The following is a 16976-nucleotide window of genomic DNA, read 5'->3' as shown; positions in this document are numbered from 1 at the left end:
CAAAGGATATACAAATTAGGGTACTTTCAGTAAACTTTGTCAAAATTGAGAAACCTTACTTGGCTTTAAACTTCCTAAGCAGAGACTGAAATCTTTACAGATATATTAAAACTATATGCACGTCATCAGCCCTACCACTTCTTGCATTAGGACAGATTATGGGAAAGTGTTTTGCGTCCACTTGAGTAGTCAGGAAAGTGGCAGGTGAGTTTCTTTCTAGGCAAGAATAGGTCAATGTATTCAGGGAAAACTACTCTTAAAATCAGGATATATGATGTGATGAGGTTTGACAATAAGAGAATATTTAAAATTGGGGCCTCCCTGGAGAATCCGGTAGACATCTTTTCCAGACTCACAAGCTGAGGGTTCTGAGTTATTGGTTATGACTAAATCTGTGAGAGTATGAGAATGAGTCATTGAGGCTGGTTCCTGACCAGCCTGGGATCCGTCGCCATGACAAGGGCCATCATTATACCATGCTTGGCTATCATCATTAGCAGATGCAGCAGCCTGGCCTCCATGTGGATAGCCCTTTACGGTCTACAACACCCTTTTGAATTCACAGTCTCATTTGATTGTCAAGTATAGGAAGGGAGCAAAAATAGTTTTCTTCCAGCATTACATTAATAATGTAGACGCACAAGTCATTAACAAAATATTAGCAAATTGAATCCAACAAGAAATGAGATTTATCCCAAGAATGCAAGATTCTTTAAATGTTTGAAAATTATCATTGTGATATAATAAATTACAGAATATGAGAGAAAATCATGAGATGCTCACAATGAATAGAGAAAACACTCTCAGTAAACTAGTGCTAGAAGTCAGTGAAATCAATGAAAAATCTGCAGGTAACCTCATATTTAGTGGCGAAACATTAAACCCTTTTCCCATAAGAATGGGAGTAAGAGAAACAGGTGCTCAAGAGCGAGAAGTACAAACTTCCAGTTATAAAATAAATGAGTCACAGGTACGAAATACAAGGTAAGGATTGATGAAAATATTTTTTCATAGTGGCTAGGGTGACCACACCATTTATCATCATAACTGTGACTGTATGAGTGAAAAGAGGTGCTATTAATAATTACCCCGAGTAAACAGGTATCAACCAGGACTGTCCTGGGCAAACTGGGACATTTGGTCCCTCAACTTATAATAGATATGGAAGAAACAGGCATGTGAGGGGAGTGCATGGATAACAGGAGAAGCTCTGTGGGATCTGCTCAAGCCAGGCAACCCAGAGGCAAGTGTTCTAGGATCTCCTATGAGAAAGATCAGGGCTTCCCTGGTGGCTCAGGAGTAAAGAACCCGCCTGCCAATATAGGAGGCATAGGTTCAGCCCCTGGGTTGGGAAGATTCCCCGGAGAAGGAAATGACAGCCCACTCTAGTATTGTTACCTGGGAAATCTCATGGACAGAGGAGCCTGGTGGGCTACCGTCCATGGGGTTGCAAAAGAGTCAGACATGACTTCGCAAGTAAAGACAAAAAACAACAACATTAGGAGGGTCAGCTCTTTGTTGACGCTTAGGGTTTTCCCTGCTTTTGCTGCTAATTGTAATAAAGAATAATAGCTACTGTGTCATGGGCACTTACAAGAGGCCAGGCACTCAGAAGTGCCAATTTCATTCAACAACTCTAGGAGAAGGGCACTATTGTTACCTATATTCTTTAGAGAGGTTAAGTAACTTTTCCAAAGTCACTCAGCTGGGAAGGCTTGGGTCTGGGATTTGAACCCAGACTCCTAACTGTGATGTTAACCAGTCCTTGTTTTTTCCCTTTTGGGCTGCAGGCCTTTTCAAGGATGCAGGAGTCTGGCACAGGTTGAGGGGACAGTTAGACAAGCACCAGAGTGGAAATGAGGCGGGGGGGGGGGGTCTGACAACATTCTAGCCTCTCAGTTCTGGTCTTATCCTGATTCCACACTGGAGGCACAGAAGCACAGAGTGGGTATGGGCTGCTGCCCAGCGCAGGCGTGGTCCAGGCTTTTGACCTGGGCCAGCAGCAGGCTCTTTGTGTTCACGATTGCACTGTGATTCTGTGTGGACTAATGCCTGCGGCAGATGGGAATCTTGCCCCTCCAGATATCTGCATATCATTCCTAGAACCGCCAGGTCATCACTGGGCCACACAGTCCACATTGAATTCTTTTCATCTCTTTCCATCAGTCAATCTGAGGGCCTCCTTAATTATCTTTATTGCTTTTCTTTGAACTCTTCAATTTGCTGGCATATCGCTTTTCGGGTAGAGAGATACCAGAAGTGTTCAGAGAAATTATAATCTCCCGTGCATGATGTAATGCTTTGGCCTGGGAAGTTGAAAATCATAGCAGGAGTTTTAAGTGCCATTGGTATCATAACCTGCAATCAATTCGGTCATCTTCAATTAAGTTGACTTTTTTTTTTCTTTTAAGGTGAGTACATTGCTCAAAGTCAGTATAATTTATATCTGGAGTATTTCAAGCTGTGTGTTTCTGTGTGTGTGTGTGTGTGTGTGTGTATTAAAAGCAAAAACAATAAAGCCAATTCAGAAAGCAAAAAGAAGGCATTTCTAAGTCTTTTCTCATTTTCCACTATGTCAGTTACTATGTGCTGGACCCCAGGTGCTGTGTTCAGAAGTATTAGATCCTGGAATACTTGGAATATTTAAAATATTTTGTTCATTAAAAATTACTCTTGTTTTCTCTGACACTCTTTTAATGATCATATTTTGATTCATATTCCTATTTGTAGATTGATAGCTTTTAGTTTCTGGTGACAATGGCCCATTTTTGTTTGTGTTTTGTAACATTTATTTATTTGACTTTGCCAGGTCTTTGTTGCAGCATGTGGGATCTTTAGCTGCAACATGGGAGTTCTTAGTTGCAGGATGTGGATACAGCTCCCTAATCAGGGATCAAACCTGGGACCCCGCATTGGGAATGTAGAGTCTTAGCCATTGGGGAAAGTCGACAGTGGCCCATTTATGACTCAGGTTATGTTTAACCATCTTTGGCTTGATTATTTTCAAGTTACATATATTTTGGCATGGGCTTCCATAATAGCTCAGATGGTAAAGATTCTGCTTGCAATGCAAGAGACCCAGGTTTGATCCCTGGTTGGGAAGATCCCCTGGAGAAGGGAATGGCAACATACTCTAGTATTCTTGCCTGGAGAATCTTGTGAACAAAGGAGCCTGGCAGGCTACAGACCATCGATTGCAAAGATTTGGACACAGCTTGGCAACTAACACACACACATACACACACACACACACACACACTTTGGCATGAATAACTACATTGACCAGAATATCAAAATGCTAACCATGTAATCCTCTTTTTCTATAAGTAAAAACAGAAGACTCAATTAACTTGAATTAAAAAAAAATAATTTGAATTCAATTTCAGAACTTGATCTCCATTATATTTAAGCTACTTTGATTACTTTTTTCCCAAGTCTGCCTTTCCTTAGAGTAGCTTTCATTTTTTTACTTTGTATTATTTGCCCAAATATGGTTATATGAGTATTACTTCCCAAATGAGGAGGTTATCTCCCAAAAGTAGATTCAGTTTTATTTATTTTTTTAATTAATTTTTTTTTAGATTCAGTTTTAAATTTCCAATATTTAAAGCTTGTTAGAACATCATAAAAACATGAGAAGCACACAGCTACTCACTGAAGGAAGGTACAGTTTACAGAGTCAAATCACACATGACCTGATCTGACAACCCAGCTCCTCTTGTCCAGGTAATGATTTTGAAACAGCCTCTCAGGAAGTCAGTGCTGATCCTAGCTCTGTCCACAGGCCTGGCAGCTGAAGCCCCATAGTCTCAGGATGGGGTGCAGATCTAGTTGAACTTTTCAGCCTCCACGGATCCTTCCTTTTGGAATTTAGGGCCACCAATGCCTTCTCAAATAATTTTTGTTCACAGTGTAAGAATCTGTTTTGGTTCAGGAGTCTGTCTACCTGGGTGTTAGAGTTGCTCTCATTTCTAGCCTCCTATGGGCAGGAGAGAGTTAATACAGAAAATGGAGTTCATTTTGTTTGAAAGTGAATGCAGACCACAACCTTACATGTGTGATTTTGGTTAAAAATGACCACACAACGCCACCACCAACCACTACCCACAAACTTCTCTTCAGAGTCTCAACAATATCCTTTCTTGAACCTCCTCTGACTTTGTGTCTTTCTATAATATACAGTATAATTTATAAAAGTGTGAGCAACTGTGGAATTGTTCTCCTAATAGATTCTGAAGATTCCAATTTCCATTCTGCCACAGAAGACTGAAAATCCACTTGTGCTCACTTATCTGTATCTGTACCTCATCCCCATGCTGCATCAAAAATCAGGTTCAGGTGCAGGTTAAGAGCACACATTTACCTCTGGAATATAGGGCTTATTAAATATCTCTCCACAATTAACATCACCATATCAATAAGAATTATCATTAAGTCCTGTCAATCAGGTGCTGAATTTTGCTTCAGGGAAACAAAATAATTTAAATTATAGCAAGTGCTCCCCTTCTTTTTTTTTTTTAACATGCTTCTCTTTAAATTGGATAATTATGTGGCTTTTCATTAGATTCCTCTAAGCATAATAGATCACGATATTCACCCTTTGACCTTGGTGATGAATGTCTCTGGTGAAAACATGTGACAAGCAGTGCTCTAATGAGAACAAAATACTGAATAACTGGAAATCTTGTATAATAAAAGGAGCAGGCAGGAGGGAAACACAACCACCTTTAAGGTTGCTGCACAAAATGTATTTGTAATGGGGTAATAATATGGGTTGGGAAGAAAAGAGGCTATTTTTGGTTCTAATCATATGGATGGAAATGCTGATTTTTCTTCTTTGATGTGTTAAAAAAAAGAAAAAGAAGAAAGAGACATTTCAGGAAAGCTGCACATCAGAAAATACTGGTCTCGACTGAATTGCCAGCGCAGATGGAGTGAATCCACTGGCCTAAGGGGGATTCAGATGACTTGCTGCATCTTGGAACACCTGGAAGTGGTAGTCTGAGGGTACCTCTCTTTTTATTGCTGTCTTTATGGGAGTTCCAAACGTGAGGACAGCTTAAGAAGGAAGTGATTTGGTCTTGGGGAAGCTATAGTCTCATAGGGCCTGTCAGGGAAGGGCAGAGGGGTCAGGGAAGGGCAGAGAGGGCAGGGAGACCTCTGATTTCTCCTCACCTCCCCTTCTCACTTAATGCCTGGGCAGCCTGCCCCATTGGAGAGGTCATCCTGCACATCTCTGGAGTCCTCATTCTCTGATGGCTAGAGTGATTTATGATTTAGGGTGTCCTAAAGTTGGCCCATATGATTTAGGGTGTCCCAAAGTTGGCCCTGAGATGTAGCCATAGGTCAAGAACAAGCTGGTTGCCATCAGCCTCTCCTTCTTGCTTCCTTCCCCATGCCCCTGCTCACCCAGGGTCCCTGGAGGACTAGTTTGGGCACTGGCCCAACCACAGCTTTTCTTCCAGTGAAACGGGATGGGCGATTTCCCGCCACATGAGCCTATGACACTTTGATGTGCCCTGGGGTCATAAAAATTGGCAAAGTTTGCTTCTTTTAGATTTCCTAGATCCTTGTCCATCCATTTGATCTTGGGATATACGGCACAAGGGCAGCCTATTAGAAAGCTATTTATCAAAGTTATGGATTTGCTGTAACTTCTAAAGCCATGGAGTTTGAAGCAGGAATTACTTGTCAAACACACAAGCTAGGCTGTGCTTGTTTAGGGGATGAGGAAAGGAAGACAGGAACCACCACTTATTAAACACCTACTATCAGGCTTCCCTGATGGCTCAGACAGTAAAGCGTCTGCCTGCAATGTGGGAGACCCGGGTTTGTTCCCTGGGTGGGGAACATCCCCTGGAGAAGGCAATGGCAACCCACTCCAGTTACTCTTGCCTGGAAAATTCCATGGACTGAGGAGCCTGGTAGGCTACAGTCCCATGGGCTCACAAAGAGTCGGACATGACTGAGTGACTTCACTTTCACTTCGTGGGCCAAGGGCTCTAACAGTCTCTTGATACCTGCTCTCCAGTTTAACTCTCATCAAACCTTATTATCCCATTTTATGATTTAGGAATTGGCCCCATCATGTCCCAGAATGACATGATAGAAGGGCTGGGATTTGACCATAGGTTGGTCTGATTCCCAAGTCTGTGTTTTCTGCCTTAAAGGTAGCACATAACGTAGTGCTGCTATATCTTCCAGAAACTGTGCTTTTATCATAAACTTCTCCCCGACTTACCATTCCAGATTTCACACTTGGAATTGATTTGGGTTATTATGTACTTAATGTTATTGCTATCAGTCTAGCTAGTTGTGCAATTTATTTTGTTTCAGAGAAGACATGCGAGAGAAGAAACATCTGCCTCCATAAATTGATTTCTTCTGGTGAGTTCCAGTTTGGGAAAAGGATTTGCAGTGAGTGATGTGTGTGCTTATAGAAGATTAAGAAACTGACCAGGCTTGAAACCATGGTTGCCTTTGTTTATCTGTAGATCTGGTCTGCTTAAGGTAAAAAACTCACCCGGGACCTCATCCCTGACCTCCACCAGGTGGATTTGGGTGGCCCTCCACCTCAGGGCCAGCAGTCCCTTACCTCTTTCCACAAGAGTCTGCCAGGAAGAGAAATATCCAAAGTTCATTTTGAGCCCTTAGCCTGGGATTTGTGTGCGATTTGTCAGGCAATTTTTGTCACAGAGACTGGAAGGAGAACAGAGCGAGGGAAGGCTCTGCCTGCCCATCGAGATTGTCCTCTCTTAGCAGTCACTGTTGGAGACATCTCTGGTTTGCACTCCCAGATCAGTTGCACAGAAAAGAGATCTAGTAGCTTCTCCCTAGTCACCCCTATTCTGAGAAACCTGGAAAAAATGGGTAATAGTTATAAGTACTTGGGGACTCTAGAGTATAAAGAGGGGCTGTCATTCTCCGAGATTTAACCCTAGAAATCATCGAAAGGAGCTGAAACAGTTCGCAGGACCACACAACTAACATACAACCTGTTTGACATTTTATTTGAAAATTCTAAGGAATGATTTGATGAGAAAAGGGGAGGGTTATTTAGATATAGTTGCTGCTGCTGCTAAGTCACTTCAGTTGTGTCCGACTCTGTGCAACCCCATAGACGGCAGCCCACCAGGCTCCCCCATCCCTGGGATTCTCCAGGTAAGAATACTGGAGTGGGTTGCCATTTCCTTCTCCAATGCATGAAAGTGAAAAGTGAAAGTGAAGTCGCTCAGTCATGTCTGCCTCTTCGAGACCCCATAGACTGTAGCCTACTAGGCTCCTCTGTCCATGGGATTTTCCAGGCAAGAGTACTGGAGTGGGTTGCCTTTGCCTTCTCCTATTTAGCTATAGGAGCATGATAAATAGAAGGTCTCAGAGGCAAACATTAGCAGGGCCCACCCAGAACTTGTCCAAGGGAGAGGGAACTGAGATCCATTGACTTAGGTAATTTCTGATGCTCTTGAAGAGGCATCTCTGATGGAAAACATAGACATTACCTGTGGGTCATCGACAGACTCAAGGAGTCAGGTTCCTTTGGCAGGAACGTCCCATCCTATCATAGTGCCACTTAAATATCTGGTTTGTCCTGTCTTGATTCAGCGTTCACCAAACAGCCTTCAGGTTATGTCTCACGATTGCCTTCAGATTCTTTCTTCCTATGAATACTTGCTAACGGAAAGTAGATGGAATAATGATGCTGGGTCACCATTAGAATATTCCAGGTAGTAATTTCTCACTAAAAGTGTGGTTGGTACATTTTGATCTTATATACACATGTTGTTTGAGTAAACTCCGGGAGTTTGGTGATGGCCAGGGAGGCCTGGAGTGCTGCAATCCATGGGGCAGAGTCGGACACGACGACTGAACTAAACTGACACATGTTGTGCTCTGGATGTGTGCCCACGAAGAGATGGGTTAGTTCTCTCTGTGCTGACAAAGGTGGGTTCATGAACCTTCAAGCTGATCACCAGACCCTGGACAGTGGGAATGCACCAAGCTGATGTGTGCTAAGGAAACTCCTCCAGGAATAACTGCTGGCAGTTCACCTTGACACAGCTGCATACCTGAGTTTTTTTTAAAATGAAGCTTTTTTGTAAAAAAAGAAATTTTTTAAAGCCATTTTTAAGTGTATAGTTCAGTGGCATTAAGAATATTCACATTATTTGAGAAAAGACAGTTTTCAGCAAATAGTGCTGGGAAAACTGGATAGCCACATGTAAATCAATGAAGTTAGAACACTCCTTCATACCATACACAGAAGTAAACTCAAAATGCCTTAAAGATTAGACATGACACCATAAAACTCCTGGTAAAGAACATAGGCAAACCATTCTCTGATACAAACCATAACAATGTTTCCTTAGGTCAGTCTGCTGAAGGAATAGAAGTAAAGGCGAAAATAGATGGGGGACTTCCCTGGTGGCTCAATGAGAAAGAATCCGTCTGTCAATGCAGGAGACACCAGTTCAATTCCTGATCCAGGAAGATCTCACATGCGATAGAGCAACTAAGCCTACGTGCCACTGTTGAGCCTGTGCTCTAGATCTCGGGAGCTGCAACCAGTCAGCCCGACGTGCCCTAGAGCCCATGCTCCGCAACAAGAGAAGCCACTGCAGTGAGAAGCCTGCGCACAGCAACCAGACAGTAGCCACTGCTCGCTGCAACTAGAGAAAAACCTGTGCAGCAACAAAGACCCAGCATAGCCAAGAGTAAATAAACAAAATTATTAAAAAAAATTAAAAAATGAACGAATGGAACCTCTTCAAGCTGTTGCACAGCAAAGGAAACCATAAACAAAACGAAAAGACAGCCTACAGACTGGGAGAAAATATTTGCAAATGATACCTTAGTTTCTAAGATACAGCTAATACAGCTCAATAGCAACAACAACAACAAAAACAAACAACCCAAACAAAAAATGGGCAGAAACAGACTTACAAGCAGAAAACAAACGTAAGTTTACCAAAGGGGAAAGGGGGAGAGATAAATTAGGAGCTTGGAATTAACATATGCACAGTACTGTATATAAAATATTAACATATAAATATCAGTGGCCTACTATATAGCACAAGGGACCATTTCAATATCTTATAATAATCTATAATAGAAAAGAACCTGAAAAATAATGCATATATTATATATATATGTAACCAAATCACTATTGTACACCAGAAGCTAACACAACATTGTAGATCAACTATACTTCAATAAAATTTAAAAAAAATTATATTCACTTTGAGCAATCACCACCATCCATATTCAGAACTTTTCCATCATCCCAAACTGAAACTCTATACCCATTAGATTATATTCCCCATTCCTCTTCCTCACAGCACCTGGTAACAACTATTCTACTTTCTGTCTCTGTAAATTTGACTATTCTAGTTACTTCATTTAAATGGAATAATACAGTATTTGTCTTTCTATGTCTGATGTATTTCGCTTAGTCTAATGTCTTCCAAGTTTATCCATGTTGTGGCATGTGGCATGTATCAGAATTTCATTCCCCTTTTAAGGATGACACTATTCCATCATTTGTGTATATCACATTTCATTTATCCATTCATCTATTGGTGGATATTTGGGTTGTTTTTGCCTTTGGTTCTTGTGAATAATGCTGCTGTGAATATGTATGCAAAAATACCTGTTGAAGTCCCTGCTTTTAATTCTTTTGAGAATGAGAGAAAGCATTTTAAATTTCTGTAGCATAGCAGTCACATCTGATCTTTCCATAGTGTAAACTTTAGAGTTTACGGAGCATGTCAACATGTTTATTTGATCCTATGAGGTTGCTGAGTAAGGAGGTAGATGGGGCTGTCACTTTCACTAAGGTAAAGTGAAGCTCAGAGAGGTAAGAGGGGAAGGCTGGACTCAAATGCTTGCCTTCTAATCACAAGCCTGGGGCTCTTTTCACCACAGAGCAATCTCTCTGAGGACAGCACAATGTCTACCTCATTAACTATTGCAACCCAGGTCCTAAGGCAGGGCTGGTCATTTCAGCAAATATCTGTTGAATGAATGCTCCTCCCCTTTGCCCCAGCAGTCAACATCATGAGTGCTGAATGGATACTCAAGGGAACACATTTGTTAATGGTCCTTGGTTGAGGACGTGAAAGGGTCTTGAAGGCCACTGTAGAGTCCCTTAGGAAGACTAGTTTTCTGACTGACTGAAGGAGACTCACTTCAGAGGAGGGTGATAACTGCACCCACTCCTTTGATTTCAGCAGGCTCCGTACTCTCTATTTCTGTATCAAGTGCCATATGTGATTACTCCGAGGAGAGCACTGCTCCTTGACCTACCGATTTGCACCAGGAGATAACCTGAACTCACTGAGGAATGAGAGTTTGAACAAGCTTTCTCTTGCCCTGTAGTTCCCCAGAGAGAACTGCAGCTTCATCTTCCTTTGGTCAAATGGCTAGTCATGAATCACAGGAAAAATGCAAGCTCAGGAGTTTAGTTAGTATTGCCTGCATCTGGCTTGGAAAACCATGCAATGAATCTTTGTTATGACAGAGGACAAAGGAAAGGACTGTTGAAAGTGGGAGAGATGCTATGTCTTCAGAAGTATCTGGAGGCTTCTCCCTCATTCCCAGACTCGTTTACCATCAGAATTACATACTCATTCAATTTGATAAGTTTGTTGTTGAAAATGAACAAGGGGAATTCCCTGGTGGTCCAGTGGTTAGGACTCTGTGCTATCACTGCCAAGGGTGCAGGTTCAATCCCTGGTCGGGGAACTAATATCACACCATCCACACAACGCAGCCAAAAAAGGAAAATAAATGAAACAAAGTGAAAATGAACATCAGAAAAACTATTTTCTCAACAAAAGACATACTCAACTCTGCCAAATGGTGGACTCATAAATAGTTTGCAAGAGCCTGGGAACACCCACACTCAGATTTTGCGAGAATTTTACCTATCAGCTTTGTTGAGCTTTGAGGGCAGAGCCTGTTATTTCTTGACTCTTGAAGAGTCATGACCTATGTCAAAGTGCTGGTTTCAGAGCCATAATCATAGAACTTTAGTTAAGCTATGTATACAAATAGTGATTTACCCAAAGTAATACACATAGCCAGTTAGGGGTTCTTTAGTTTTTCCTTTCCTTTTTTCTCTTTTTTCTTTAGAGGCATAAGGGAATGGTGGCAGATTAAAACCAAAAGTCATATGAATACATACGATTATAAAAATTGGGGTTAGGAGATGTGGATGAATAAGCACTAGGGCAGTGGGAGCTGGACAAGGTCCTCCCGCTGGACACCCCACTTCCCCAACCCACTCCCCAAAAGTATCCTGAAAAGTTCACAGGTATGTTGCTGAATTCACATATCCATGTTTCTTGAATTCCAGGAAATACTGGTATAGACAGTTTGTAATTCATTGCATAATTACTGGAATTCATTGGATAATTACCAACAGTCCATGCTGCTCTCCTCAGCTGACACTCGGCCTGAGTATTCTCCAAGTCTGAACTTTTAGAGATGAACCCAAATCAATAAAGAGCTGAGTAATGGAGAGTTACTGTCAGGGAGCATTCCAGTTAAAGGATTAATGCTAACGTCCACATGTATCGATATTGGAGCATCACATGTATATTTAAAGTACTCTACCAGAGTGTAACACGTGCATTCTGCATTCACAATATTTTATGCCTAATATTTAAAGTTATTCCCAAAGTAAGTCATTTGGCTTTCTAACAAGGACATTCTTTTATTTTACAACATGCAATATATTTGTAACGACCTGTCATTTTTCTGAATTCAGTTCACCACCCTTGCAGGACGGAGAAGTACTGCCATAAATGTCAGAGGGGTGCCAAGGGCAGCCTGTCCCTCTGTGGGTGTGTGTGAGGAGGAGGGGGAGGGGAGTGGGGAATGGCCTAAACAGTTTTAGACAGCCATTGCTGGTCTGCATCAGGCATCTCCATCTGGAGGGCAATGGTCAAGTGTTGGGTTAGAAATTGTGATCTGGAGGAATTCCATAGTGGTCCAGTGGTTGTTAGGACTCTGTGCTGTCATTGCTGATGGCCCAGGTTCCAACCCTGGTTGGGGAACAAAGATCCTGCAAGCTGTGCAAAAAAAAAAAGAAAAACTGTGGTTTCAGAGTGGTTCTAGGATCACCTTCTGATTATTAATGAAAGTGAGGTCCAGTTGCTTGCCTTTCAAAAGCCAATACTCAACAGGCAAAGTTGGTGGAAAGGAAAATGTGCTTTATTTTAGAGGAGAGCAGATTTATGTCCAAAGGCTGACTCTCTCCTGACAACCAGTGGGCAAGAGCTTTTAAAGAGGAGTTTCAGGGGTGTAGAGGCAGAAGGAGGGGGGCTACGTGCAGAAAAAGCACAGTGAGCTCTGACAGTCATCTTGACTGGTCATGTGGTGGTCTGATCAGTATCATTTTGACTAAGTACAGTTAATCTTCAGTTCTAGGGGTTTGTTTGTTCCCATTTCTTTGAGGCAGTTCTCAGAATTGTGGCAGTTATGCCATGGGTACAGTCTGGTCACCATATAGTTAACTTCCTCCACCTGGCAGGGCTTTCAGTATCTACAAGACAGCTCAGAAGATGTGGCTCAGAATATTATCTATAGCCCTTGAGGAGGAGGAACTAAAGGTCTTTGGCTTTGTCTAATGGCTAAACTATTACTATTTGGTCTTGCTTGTCTGTTTTCCTTTGCTTCTGCATTTTCTCACTTCTCTATTCAATTTGTTCTTTGAAGTTTTCCTGCAGACAGAAGGCAGGTGAAGGACAGCGGGGAGAACCATGGAGTTCTGCTTCATTTCATTCTGGGGAGAGAAAGACAACCAACATTTAGTGGGCAAGTGCTATGGGCTGAGTATTTTCCATTCTCCATTTCATTCAATCCTACAATAACTCCAGAATTTAGCTTTACTTTTCCCACCCTATTTTTAAGAAAACTGAGATCCAGGAGATGAAAAAGCTTGGCCAAAATCACGTAGTAAGTAGATGGAAGGACTAAAGCTTGACATCCCAGCCACTGCTGCCTCAGCTCAGTGGAAGGAAACTGTGGGTTATGGTCAGTTACTTTTGTTTTGCCAAGCGGCAGCTGGCATCAGAAAACTCATTTCCCAGACAAGGGAACAGAGGATGGATACAAACTCACCTTGGTGATCCTGAAAGGTGTGGGCATGGAGGAAAGGGGATGGCAGCAACACCCTATGTTCAAGGTAGGTGTTGTGACATCCATGGGAGTTATATCAAGCCATGGATGTTGAACCACCAGCAAAGGATAGCTAGAGCAGAGAAAAATTTTTTTCTTGTCCATGGCAAGTGCTCAGAAGAGAGGGTTCAAATAAATATTGTTCACTCACCAAGCGTTTTTTTTCTTAATTTTTAATTGGAGGATAATTGTTTTACAATGTTGTGTTGTTTTCTGCCATGTGAACGAGTTAGTTGCTCAGTCGTGTCCAGCTCTTTGCGACACCATGGAATGTAACCCAGTAGGCTCTTCTGTCCATGGAATTCTCCAAGCAAGAATACTGGAGTGGATTGCCATTTCCTTCTCCAGGGGATCTTCCCAACCCAGGGATCGAACCCAGGTCTCCTGAATTGCAGGCAGATGCTTTACTGCCTGAGCCGCCAGGGAAGCCCATACAACAAGGTGAATCAACTGTAGGTATACGTATATCCCCTCCCCAATTGAACCTCCTTCCCAGCCCCCTCCCATCCCATCCCTTCACTGAGTATTTCTTGAATGCCTGCTACATATTAGACACTGACGTACATCCTGCCCCAAATGAGCTTATATTCTAAGGGAGAGATACTGAATGAGTGGCAAGGAAAATGTGGTTTAACAGGTGGTGATAGGCTGAATGGAGAGAAGTTAAACAGAATGGGCTTATGTGGGTTGGCCAAGGAAGGCTTTACTAATCAAGTGAGACTGAGCCAGATCTGGGAGAACTGAAGGAGTAGGCCTTGTGACTGTCTGAGAGAATTCTATTTCAGCCAGAAGGAGCTTGCTTTGAGAAACAGCAAGGGGCTGGCATGCTGAGCAGAGCAAGAGAGGGAAGGCAGAGTCAGAGAAGGAACTGGAGTCAGAGAGGGTAAGAATCTTCAGGCCATTGTCAGAATGTTGGATTTTATTCTGGGTGATCTGCAAAGTCATTAGAAGACTTTGAGCAGAGAAATGACATGATTTGCATCTATTTGTAAAGCATCACTCTGGCTAATATGTTGAACTGATATGGGAGCAACGGCAGAGGTGGGGACACCAGCCAACAGGTCGCTGCAGGTGGTGGTTTGGAGCAGGGAGGTCGTAGTGGAGATGGTAAGTGGTCAGAGTCTGGATAGAGTGTGAAAGCAGAGTCAATCGGATTTGCTGATGGATTCAAAAGTGGCATCAAGGAGGACCAAGGTTTTGGTCCTGACCAAAGGACATGCATGGAAGAGGATGTGGGAGGAGGAGGTGATGAGTGTGTGTGTCACAGTGGAGTGGGAAGTGGACCAGGAACCAGGAATTTGTTTCCGAAAATACTGAATTTGAGATGCCTGTTAGACATCCAAATAGAGATCTCTCTGGAATCTGGAGTGGGTCCACACTGAAGACATAAATTTGAGGCTTGTTAGCAAATAGATGGTGTTTACAACTATGAGATTGGATGAGACCAAAGTGGTATAATTTAGAGAGAGAACAGGTCCGAAGACTGGGCACTGGGGCACTATAATTTTTAGAGGTTGAAAAAAATGGGAAGAAACTAGCCAGAGTCTAAGGGGGAGATGTGTTCTGGGAACCAAGTGAAGAAAGCTGCTGAGAGCTCAGATAAGATGAGAATGACCCTTGCATTTAACAGCATGGAGGTCAGGGGTGAGGAGAGTGGTATGGTGGCAGGGCGGGGCCAAGCCTGATTGAAGCGGGTTCATGAGAGGATGCCTGCTATAGGCCATGCAGGGTGCGGATGCAGACAGCTCAGCTCGTTTAAGGAATCATCCTGCAAAGGGGAGCAGAGAAATGGGACAGGACCTGAAACGTGAGGGCAAGAATCAGTTTTTGTTTGTTTTTTCTTTAAAAAGAGAGAAATTGTTGCAGTGTGTGCGCTGATGGGGGCTGGGGAGATAGAGGAGGAGTGACCTTGAGTAAGGGAGGGGGCTGATCTGGCATACAGGTGGAGGGAAGCCCTCCACTGGAGCAGGAAGGTCCATTCAAAGAAATGAGAGTGACCAGAGCTTGCGGGGTGGGAGTGGGGAGTGCGGGGGGGTGGTGCAGGCAGGCTAGTGGGTTAGAGGTGGGAGGAGTAAGAACAGGATGCAGGGTCAGCAGCTGAGAGCAGGATGCTGGCAGAAGTGCTGAATGTTTGAGAAGAGAGAAAAACGTGCACAGTTGTCAGTCAGCAACTAAGGGAGTAGAGGCACCAGGGTGATGTAGCTGGATTGTGGGGAAATACCAAGGCCCCTTTGAAGTTGGTGGCTGTGAATATAAAGTGAGCGAAATTCATGAAATTTAAGGTAAATCAAAATTTAGCAACACAAAGCGAACTTAACATAGAGGGATTTAAATTCTTTAATCCCATGATTCCTCTTTTCTGAAACCTACAAGGGCTACCTTTAAACCCAGCACTGGATCCAGACTCCACACTTGGTTTTCCCTGTGTGGCTCTCTCTGCCCACCCAAGCCTACTCTCTGCTGGTTGGCCTTTTGCCTGGTTGGCCTCCGTCCTTCACTGAGTGCCTTGAGTCTGTAAGTTTTGTTCATGCAGTTCCCGCTGCCTTTCCTATACCTAAGCTGCACATCCTCTGGGAGCTCTGACAGCCCTGCCTCTCCTTTCTCTGCATTTTCATTAGGTTCTGGGTTTCAGCATTCACTGATTGCTTTCTGATTATTTTACCCAGGAGAGCTTTGCTTTCTGCATAGATTAAATGTGCTCGAGGTCAAGGGCAACTCTCCTCCTAGCACTGGGCATCTAGAAATGTTTGATAACATGATTAAGGTTGAAGAAAGAAGGCAAGGCTGGTTGCCGAGCCCCAGGTGGGGCCCCTGACTTCCATCAGTGGGACACAGTAACATTCAGCTCCAGAACCCTATAGTATACCTTCATAAATGCTAATTGACAGTTGTTTAAAAAGGCACCCATATCACAATGGTATATCATTCTCTTTGGCTTCCCTCTTTCACAGCTCTTCAAGTGCCTGCCTGTGGATTTAAGTGGAATTAGAGGAGCTGCGGGAAGATGCCCTACAGAAGAGAATGGCAACCCACGCCAGTATTCTTGCCTGGAGAATTTCATGGACAGAGGAGCCTGGCGGGCCACAGTCCAGAGGTCTCAAAGAGTCAGACACCACAGAAGCCACTTGGCATGCACGCAGAGGAGCTACAGGGGAGGCAGGGGGTGTTCGCGTTTCCTCCCTGACAGTCATCAGTGAACCAGAGATTGCAGCTTCTGAAGCTGGCAGAGAGGTGACCTGTGTGAAGGCCTCTCCACCTCCTGGGGCAGAGAGCATCCAGTGGAGCACTGTGCAGTTATTAGAGGGATAATGGGATTCATTGCAGCAAGGACTGCTTGGCTGGGGCAGAGCTTATTTTAATTCTCAATGTTAATAAACTTGTGGCTATTGCTTTTTTCACACCAATGTGCCTCACACCTCATTTCGTCTGCCCATTAGGCAATTACCAACAGCGCCCCTGTTCCCAGCATCTCTTAAACACGAAGCAATTATGCTTACTTGGTGAATGATGATGAAACTTGCAGGAGGCAAGTGCACTGGCATAGAACTTTCCTCCCGACTTCATCAGGTGTGCAGCGGGCACATCCCTTCAGTGAAAAACGGGGCTCTGGCTACAACCTTCATAATCACAGAGAGGTAGGGACTGTCCCCTCCTGGAACCCCAACATAGCTCCACTAGTGCACCACCTGGGCCAGCCCCTGCTGACCTCTACCCCCCAGGCTGGGCAGTGAAAACAGCCCACCCAGCTTGGGAAATGAGCATCTAATGCTCTTCATTCATCTTGAAATAGGAAGTTT

General features: G+C 43.4%; 1 long non-coding RNA gene across 1 annotated transcript; it reads left to right on the top strand.

Annotated features, from left to right (window-relative positions):
* Positions 1-4863: 4863 nt before the first annotated feature.
* LOC133072831 (uncharacterized) lies at positions 4864-16522 on the top strand. Its single transcript, XR_009696816.1, has 3 exons — positions 4864-5007; positions 6337-6387; positions 16131-16522. It is a non-coding gene; the product is annotated as an uncharacterized LOC133072831 (long non-coding RNA).
* The last annotated feature ends 454 nt before the right edge of the window (positions 16523-16976 follow it).

Source organism: Dama dama, chromosome 18, assembly GCF_033118175.1.
Source record: "Dama dama isolate Ldn47 chromosome 18, ASM3311817v1, whole genome shotgun sequence".
Taxonomy (NCBI): Eukaryota; Metazoa; Chordata; class Mammalia; order Artiodactyla; family Cervidae; genus Dama; species Dama dama.
Note: the sequence above shows the minus strand (reverse complement) of the source record. Positions and strands in the feature narration are given on the sequence as shown.